This window comes from Melospiza melodia, chromosome 20, assembly GCF_035770615.1.
Source record: "Melospiza melodia melodia isolate bMelMel2 chromosome 20, bMelMel2.pri, whole genome shotgun sequence".
In the NCBI taxonomy this organism is placed as follows: Eukaryota; Metazoa; Chordata; class Aves; order Passeriformes; family Passerellidae; genus Melospiza; species Melospiza melodia.
Window position 1 is genome coordinate 2,524,316 of NC_086213.1, and position 9,016 is coordinate 2,533,331.

Consider the following 9,016-nt stretch of genomic DNA (forward strand, 5'->3'; position numbering starts at 1 on the left):
GGATCAGTGGTATTTAGGATCTGCATTAGTTACATAGAGGAAGGGATGGAGGGCACACTCAGCAGGTTTGCAGATGACACTGAGCTGAGCAGTGACACACCCAAAGGACAAGGCCACCCAGAGGGACCTGGGCAAGCTCAAGCAGTGGGTCCGTGGGAATCTCCATATGGTTTAACAGGACCAAATTCTGCTGCTGCACCTGGATTGGGGCAACCCCCCAGGATCAGATCAAGCTGGGGATGAAAGGATCAAGAGCAGCTCTGAGGAGAAGCACTTTGGGATGCTGGTTGGGGAGGGCTGGCCATGCCCTGGCTGTGTGCACTGGGATCCAGACACCCCCCATGCCCTGGGCTGAGCCCCCAGCATGGGCACTGAGGGGGGGATTCTGCCCCTCTGCCCCACTCAGGTGAGACCCCACCTGCAGAGCTGCCCCAGCCCTGGGGGCCAGCACAGGAGGGACCTGGAGCTGCTGGAGCCTGTCCAGAGGAGGCCATGGAGATGCTCCAAAGTCTGGAGCCCCTCTGGTGTGAGGAAAGGATGAGAGAATTGAGATTGTTCCTCCTGGAAAAGAGAAAGTTTTGGGGTGATCTAATTGTGGCCTTGCAGTTCCTAAATGGAACCTACAAGAAAGAGGGGCAGAAAAGCCCATCTACAATGATGCCAGGACAAGGGGGAATGGCTTCCCACTGCCAGAGGACAGGGATAGATGGGATATTGGGGAGAAATTCCTCCCTGTGAGGATGGGAAGGTCTGGGCACAGGGTGCCCAGAGCAGCTGTGGCTGCCCCTGGATCCCTGGCAGTGCCCAAGGCCAGGCTGGATGGGTCTTGGAGCAGCCTGGGACAGTGCAAAATGTCCTTGCCCATGGCAGGGGTGGAATGGGGTGGGCTTTAATGTCCCTTCCAACCCAAACTATTCTGTGAGAAGAGCAGAGGAGACATTTGATGCTGCCCACCCTTGATGCAGGAGACAGCCATGAGATCCATGAGGATCCTGCCTGGCTGTGGGCCAGGCTGGCAAGAGGAAGGAGAGAGACAAGGCAGCTTCTCATTGAGTCTCAGTGGGAAAGCACCAGGAATCAGAGCACCCTGGGCAAGGGGAAACCCAAGGTTCTCCCCCACCTTTGCTCATTCATGTCCGTGGGTGAGACATCCTGACAGGCCAGGGAAATCACTCCACTGCTCGCTGGCCCATCACGGAGCAGGCTGCGGCCCCGCAGTCCCACGCAGCCTGGCTGCTCCCATACCCCCTCCTTCTCCCCCAGGTGAGCCTCTGAGAAGGAACTTCCCACCAAGAACAGACTTGCCTTGCTCCCAGCGAAGGGAATCTGCACCCTCACTTGGCGTAGGAACTCACTGTTACTCAGAAGGGATCCAGCTTTCCCCGTAAGCTCTGCCTGGCCAGGGGCAGCTGCCGGGCCTGGCCTCCTCTTCCTCCCGGCCCACGCAGGTGGGGGAAGTGCCTGGCACAGAGCTCCTGCTTTCCTGAGCAAAGGAATGTTCCTTGGCTGTGGGAGCAGCAGCAGCAGAGCAGGTGGGCTCCCAGGAATGAAGTGTTTTTCCCTCCTGCCTTGGCTGGAGGAGGCCAGCGCTGCCCTCGCCGTGTCCTGGAAGCAGAGGCTGGAGCCAGGGGAATTTTGTCACCCTCCTTCACCTGTTGTCTTCTTCAGAAAATAGCACAGATAAGGCTCAAAAGCCAGTCCCCCAGTTCAGTGTGGCTCCTGAAATCCTCACACAAATCCTCCTGAGATAGATTTTTCAGCAGAAAACCAAGTTTTTGGAACTGGAAATAGACGGCAAAACCACCTGAACATGACCCATAGCTCAGCCCCCCACTGATTCCCATCTCATTCCATCTTTGCTCCACTGTCATACACCAAACCATCTTCTCTCATGTCCACCCCATGAGCCAGCCCAAGGCAGGCTGTGCTCACCCAGGGAATCCCTACGCAGCTCCCAGGAATGCTGCTCACACCACAGGATTCATGGGGATCAGTCTTAATCTCCAGACCCAGTAAACCCAAAGAAAGTGACTCTTTGTTTCTCAAGAAATCTGCAGAAATACTGAAATCAGCAAAATCCTTGTCCTTCCTGCACCAGTAAGCGATGGCTAAACATTATTCTAGATCAAAGGAGGATGGGAAAGGCCAGATCAGACCTAAAGCCCATCCAGCCCATGTCTGCCTCCAGCAGTAACTCCCAACAGATGCTCCAGAGGAAGGTTCAAAGCCTCCTCAGTGCACAGACACAAAATGTTGTGCCTGAGCAGGACTTCTGATCATCCCCCACAGGGCACAGGAGCAAGTCCAGAGGTTTTGCTGGCTAAGACCAGTGGGATGCAGGTGGGACCCACAGCAGCTCATTCAAAAACCAGAGTTAGGGGGGAGAAGTCCCTCTGCAGATAACGGAGAGAGGGATGAAAGGCTTCCTTCAGTGATTCAAAAGGAGAGCCTGTCTCCACTCTGAATCATCCTGGGAAAGAGCTGATCTCTCTTCATCGACCAAATACGGAGTTTAAGACCGTTGGCCTCCAGTCAGAGCTCTCAAACACCTCAAATTGGAGTGGGTGCACCAACAGAAAGGGTTTCAGCTTCAGCAACATCCCTCCATGTGCACCTCCCTTTGATGCCTCCCTCAAATACCAAATGTCACCACTAAGGTGCAGATCACAGGAGAAAGTGAGATGGCCCCCAGCAGACCGCTGAATTTAGGGAAAATTAATTTCCCAAAGCCCTGCTTCACAGGGCTCTCCCATAATATTCTGGACTAATAAAGGAAATACCTCACAGAAATCTATACAAATCAGAAATGGCAGAGAAGCATCTGTTGAGAGCACCTTGAAGAACTGAGCTCTGTCAAATCACTCCTGGCTGGCAGAGTTGTGACCTCAGGAGAGTCACTTCCACTTTGAATTTCAGCTTCTCCCTCTTTATAGTGAGCATAAAGCTCAAAGAAGTGTAGAATAATTTGGGTAGGAAGGGACCTGAAAACTCATCCTGACCTGAAAACTCACCCCCTGCCATGGGCAGGGACACTTTCCAATAGCCTGGGTTGCTCCAGACCCCTCCCAGCCTGACCTTGGGCCCTTCCAGGGATCCAAGGGCAGCCACAGCTGCTCTGGGCACCCTGTGCCAGGGACTCCCCATCCTCACAGGGAATAATTCATTCCCAATATCCCACCTAACCCTGTCCTCTGGCAGTGGGAAACCATTCCCTGTGTCCCATCCCTCCCTACATGAGCTGTTCCACCTCCTTTACAGAGAACCTTATGACCTGCGGATGCAATAGGTGCTGGTGAATTCATGGAATTTCTAATGGAAAGCAGAGGAAATAGCAGCTGAAAACCCCAAGCTGCCCACGGGCAGCGTTTCCTGCCACAGTGATGCACAGGGGGGTGCTGGTGACAGCAGCAGAGCCCCTGTGATGTAACAGCCCCCACGCCCCCGAGCTCCGCGCGAGGCTCCCGGCAGGTCTGAGCAGGAGCCACGGCAGCCACGGTCCCGCACGGCGCCCTCAGCCCGGCACCGTGAGCGACGAGGAGCTCGTGGAGAGGCTTCAAAGGTGCCCTGACATCAGCAAAGCCACAGGTCTGGCCAGGCCCAGCTCCTGCTGGAGCCATTATCAAAGCATTGAGTCACGGAGCCGTGCTGACCGTCACTGCCTTTGTCCGGCGTGGAAGGATGCCCAGGCGGACAGATCTGACTCTCACAGCTCGCTCTCCTGCCCGACAGAGCTTCTTACACAGCACGCTCTGTTGCTGGGCTATAGGGAATTTTTGTCCTGGTTTTCTTGACGTGATCCTTTTCAGAAAGAAAACCCTGACTCATGAAGCCGTGACGTTGAATGTGCTGCTGTGTAAGGCCTGACACAATGAGACACTTGGCACCCGCTTGCTCCGAGCCCGGCCAAGGGGAATATATGCATTTTTAAGAACTGAATATCCTAATTTTTTACTTTTAAGGAATAGGGAAGCCTTAGCAATGCTGTAGCAACAAGGGTCACCCAAATACAGTCAATGTCTCCCACTGGAAAGTTAAAAAAGCGAAATGAAAAAATAATGGTTTTCCCTTTGCTTTTGCAATCGGTGGCCAAATATGCTGCTGCTCTTCCGGAATGCACAGCTGCCAATTCCAGAGGAGAAAATCTCTTGTAGCCAAGTAGCTCAGCTCCTACATTCTCTCCAAGAGCCTGGGAAAAAGGAAAGGCGGCCAGCCAGTCGGCTAAATAATTTTTGGAAATAAGTAGGTAATGGCCCTCCAACACACCACTGTCATGGCAAGCTTACTTGCAGGCTGACGTCTTTTTGTAAAGCAGAAAATTGACACATCCATGTCAAATCCTTAGATCTCCTTTGTAGAAGCACTGTGAGTTGAGTGTGGGTCAGATTTCCAAGTCACCAAAAGCTTTAAAGCACACAAAGCTTCCCCAAAATTAACACAGGCAGCAAAGTATACTTGGATGAGCCCATCTGGCCTCAGCTAAGATGTGCTGAAATACTGGGAGTTGGGGATTTTTTTGGATATTCCTGCTCCAAGGCTTCCAGATAAACTCTCTGTGAAAATAGAAAGAACACAGTGTCAGGCAACTGGCCTGATTCCTTTATTATTTCAGTGTAATTCCAGTACTTCAGCAGGGAAACCAGGTAACAACCATCAAGAATGGGAAATATTTGATTGTACAGGCAGCTCAGCTGTGCCTGGGTGTCCTGCTTGCCAGAATCTCCCAGGTGCTGAAGCATGCACTGATTTGCTATGGAATAACACCAATTTTTTTCTGAGGAGTTTTTGTGCTGTGCTACAGGCTCTGGCTCCTCTTGAGCTTGGTCAATGTGGAGGTTTGGCCAAAAACAGGAGGTCCTTGGGGTCTCTATCCCATGGATAATTCCTCTTCCACCCTCATCAGCTGTTGGAATGGGGGTCAGGGAAAGGCTCTGGATGAAAACTAACCCAACCCATGGGAAGGTGATCCAAGCTTTCAGGAGAACACACAGGTTGTGACTACCTGTGCTGTTCCTTCCCAGCCCATTGCTTGGGGGACACAGGTGGGAGTCACCAGAGCCCTGCTGATGTGGGACTGTGTGCTCCAGGAGGAATGAACAGCAAGTGATGGCCTTCAGTGGGTAAGATCCAGTCTTCAGTTAATGGCAGGGAAGATACTGGGACTGGAAGATGGAGATCAACTTTCACAGTGAGACCCCACCTGCAGAGCTGCCTCCAAGTCCCAGCACAAGGAGAACATGGAGTTGCTGGAGAGAGTCCAGAGGAAACCATGGGGATGCTCCGAGGGCTGGAGCCCCTCTGCTCTGGAGCCAGGCTGGGAGAGCTGGGGGTGCTCACCTGGAGAGGAGAAGGCTCCAGGGAGAGCTCAGAGCCCCTGGCAGGGCCTGAAGGGGCTCCAGGAGAGCTGGAGAGGGACTGGGGACAAGGGATGGAGGGACAGGACACAGGGAATGGCTCCCAGTGCCAGAGGGCAGGGCTGGATGGGACATTGGGAATTGGGAATTGTTCCCTGGCAGGGTGGGCAGGCCCTGGCACAGGGTGCCCAGAGCAGCTGTGGCTGCCCCTGGATCCCTGGCAGTGCCCAAGGCCAGGCTGGAATAACCTGGGACGGTGGAAGGTGTCCCTGCTCATGGCAGGGGTGGGAGTGAGGTGAGCTTTAAGGTCCCTTTCCATGAAAACCATTCTGTGATTCTGTGCCTGGAGAGCTGCAGCAGAGCACAGCTGGAGGTGTGTGAGCAGAGTTCAGCATGTTTTTGCATGTAGGTTTTTGCATGTAAGCAGAATCTCCTTCACTCTGGAATTATTGGCTATTAATGGAGCTGCATCCTGCAGTGCTGTTTTAACAACACTGAGGAAGCACTTGGAAACATCCAACAGACCAAACCCCCATAGAAAAAGCTCCTGAAGGGCTCCTGAGATGGTTCCTGCCCCAAAGGCCAGCACTCCCTCTGTGGGGGAAGAATGGGAGAGAGGGAGTCCTTCCCTAAATCTCTGAGTGTCCCCACGCTGGAGGGTCTCCTGCATCCCAGCACTGCTCCTCACCCACAGGCACATGCAGCTTCATTTTTCTGTCTAGAGTGAACTTTTAAGGAGAAGTATTGAGGGACAAAAAGCAACTGTGCCCCTGATTCTCCTACAAGGCCCTGACCCGTGGCTGTGCCTCCACCACCTGCTCGGGCTGACATTCAGGGAGCTGAGGCTGGCAGAGGCTTGGGCACATTCTAGCCAACTCCAAATGCCAGTTTTGTTTTCTGGAGACACCATTTTCCTGTGTTTGACACAGTCTTACCCTCTGTTACTGAAAAAAAGGTCTGTGTGTGATTCAAGGTCAATCTACTGCACAAAGGACTTGGTTTCCTGTTATCAAGCCCAGAGTTTCATCAGAGTAAACATCCCCTCGCTGCACGTCCTGTAGAGAAACACATGAACAGTACCATGAACAGAATTTAGCATGACATGCCTGGAAAAGAAACCAGTACCTTGTATTTGCCTCCCACATGCCCCTTCTCCCTCTGGTGTTTGCCCAAAGCCTTCCAGGGTAGTGCTGGGTGCTTTTCTTATGAACAGCCACAAACCGTCCTGAAGGGCGTTAATTCACAGAATTGTGAACAGTTTGGATGAGAAGGGACCTTAAAGGCCATCTCATCCCACCCCTGCCATGGGGACACCTTCCACTATCCCAGGGTGCTCCAAGCCCTGTCCAACCTGGCCTTGAACACTCCAGGGATGTGAGTGCTGAATCCACTGATCACAGTCAGGCTGATTGCATTCCTGTTTTCCCAGTGTGCAGCCAGCTCCCCAGGCAGGTATTCACACCATGAGCCAGTGGATTCTGCAGTAGAACAGTGGGTCATTGATGCTCTGGGAAATGCCAAACAGGCCTGTCTGGCACACGGACACCCAGGGCGGCGTTTCCTATGGAAAACTGTGAGCCTTCGGAATCTCAGCCTCCGCTTCAAGGAAAGGTCTACATGCCAACCAGACTCAAATTAGCCTTGGAAACTGATTCTGGAAAATGTGCCAGCTCAGATGCAAATCCCTCTTACTTACCTCGTGATGACAACAAAAGCCTGGTGAAATTTTACTCATCCATTAACAGAAAAGACCTTGCCCGGTGACACACGTGGGTGGGATTCCAGCAGGGTGACATTGCTTTTGGCACGAGGGCCTTGGCCCCCAAGAATGGCAGCCCTGTGGCATGACAAATGCAGGCCACAGCCACATACCTTACCTGCTGACTCAAGGGGAAGAATGCAGAACCTACAAAAATTAAACTTCCAGCCAAAATCCCGAGATGGTAATCTCACAGAACAGCCCCTGAGGTAAAAGATTGATGATTAGAATTACACTCAGGAAAACACTGGTTCATTTCTAAACACCTTCAGAGCAAGTTATAGCCAAGACATTCCACTGGGGTCACTTCCTAAATCCACTGGAGGGAAAACATGAGCACTCAGCTCACTGGGACAGTGATTTTTGTTTCACCACCATGGATAGAGGCCCCTCCATGCCCCATTAAAATCAATGGCAGAACTCTCCTGTTTTTAGCATGAACTCATTTTCGTTTCTGCTCCTCCTGGTCATGTTTCTCCTCTCTGCCATATCTCCAAAACTGAAAGTGCAGCAGCAGTGATCAGATCAGACAACTTTCTAGATCACACACATCCGTGGAAATCCCAAAAGAATCCTCTGGTTTCAGGTGAAAACCAAATGTCGATACCTGTCCACCCGCTTCCCGCACAGCCCCTGGGGCTGGGTTAATTTTCCTGTCGAGGACCGGCTATTTAAGGATGTGGTTGAGACGATGCGTTTCTGTTTGACTTCAGTTTGAAACCAAAAGACTGCTCTTCTTGTTAACCGCTCTCCCAGAAAGAAGGAAGGATTTCCAGAAGCCCCACTCACCTGGCTGTGGCTCGGCAGGTTGAGGATGTCCACACCCCAGCGACTGAAGAGCCTGCGGTCGCCATAAATGAGAACAGGTTCCCTTTCTTCGCTGGCTTTCTGAAAAACCCTAGGGAGCATTCACTTTCCCCTTACAGAATGTTCCTAATATTTTGGGGTTTTTTTAAGCAGTTTTTAATCTTAATTGCTGCTGGGATCTTTGGGTGATCAAAGGGAGGATGGCTGTGATTCTTTGTATTACTCAGTGCTGCATTAGCACCGGGATCACATATTCATTTATTTTGGTTGAGGAGGTAACAGTCTCCTTTCACTGCACGCACACAATTACTGTAAGCATGCAGGGGACTTGCCAAATGATGCATGAGGGGAGGAGGAGAATCTTTGAAGAAAATTGTTCAAACGCGATTTAGTTCACTAATTGGCAAGGGACCGTTACTAACGAATCGCTTCTGTTTTATGTCAGTAGTGAATCAGGTTGATCATGTGTAACATACATTAAGTCAGTTAATGAGTATTAACTAGAAATGCCACCGAAACACAAGAAAAAGGGTTTTTACCTTTAACTAGCCAAGCAGAATCACCAATAAATAAAAGGATATCTGTAAGTGACTTTGATGATTCCAATCTGCAGTGGAAGGACTTTTCTTAGAAACTGATGGTAACCACAAGAGGGGAAAAAAATCAGATGCTTACTGCGGCACTTCATCAACACTCGCTTTACTTCTAACCAAGCCTGAAATGAAAATGACTAAAAGTCATTACCATAAAATAACTGATTAGAACCCCATGTGAACTGAGACAGTGAGTTCTGGCCCTGGCTATGGGACCAGGGCATCATAAGGCCAGTGAAGGCGTGTGTTGACCTGGTGGTGGCTGTGTGTGCACTTCCACTGGGGGACAGGACCCTTGGCACCCCCCTAACCCTTGGGAATCCCAGGGAGAGCATTGAGATCATCTTGTTGGAGCAGCCACAATCACAGCCATGCTTCACTCTCCTCTCTGTGTGTGAGCCAACAGCGTGACACAGCTTTGGGTGCAGTCAGGGCTGCAGGAATGTGGCCCTCAGAGCCCAGCAGTGCCAGGGCAGAGCTGGGAGGTGACAGCAGGCCCACGTGCA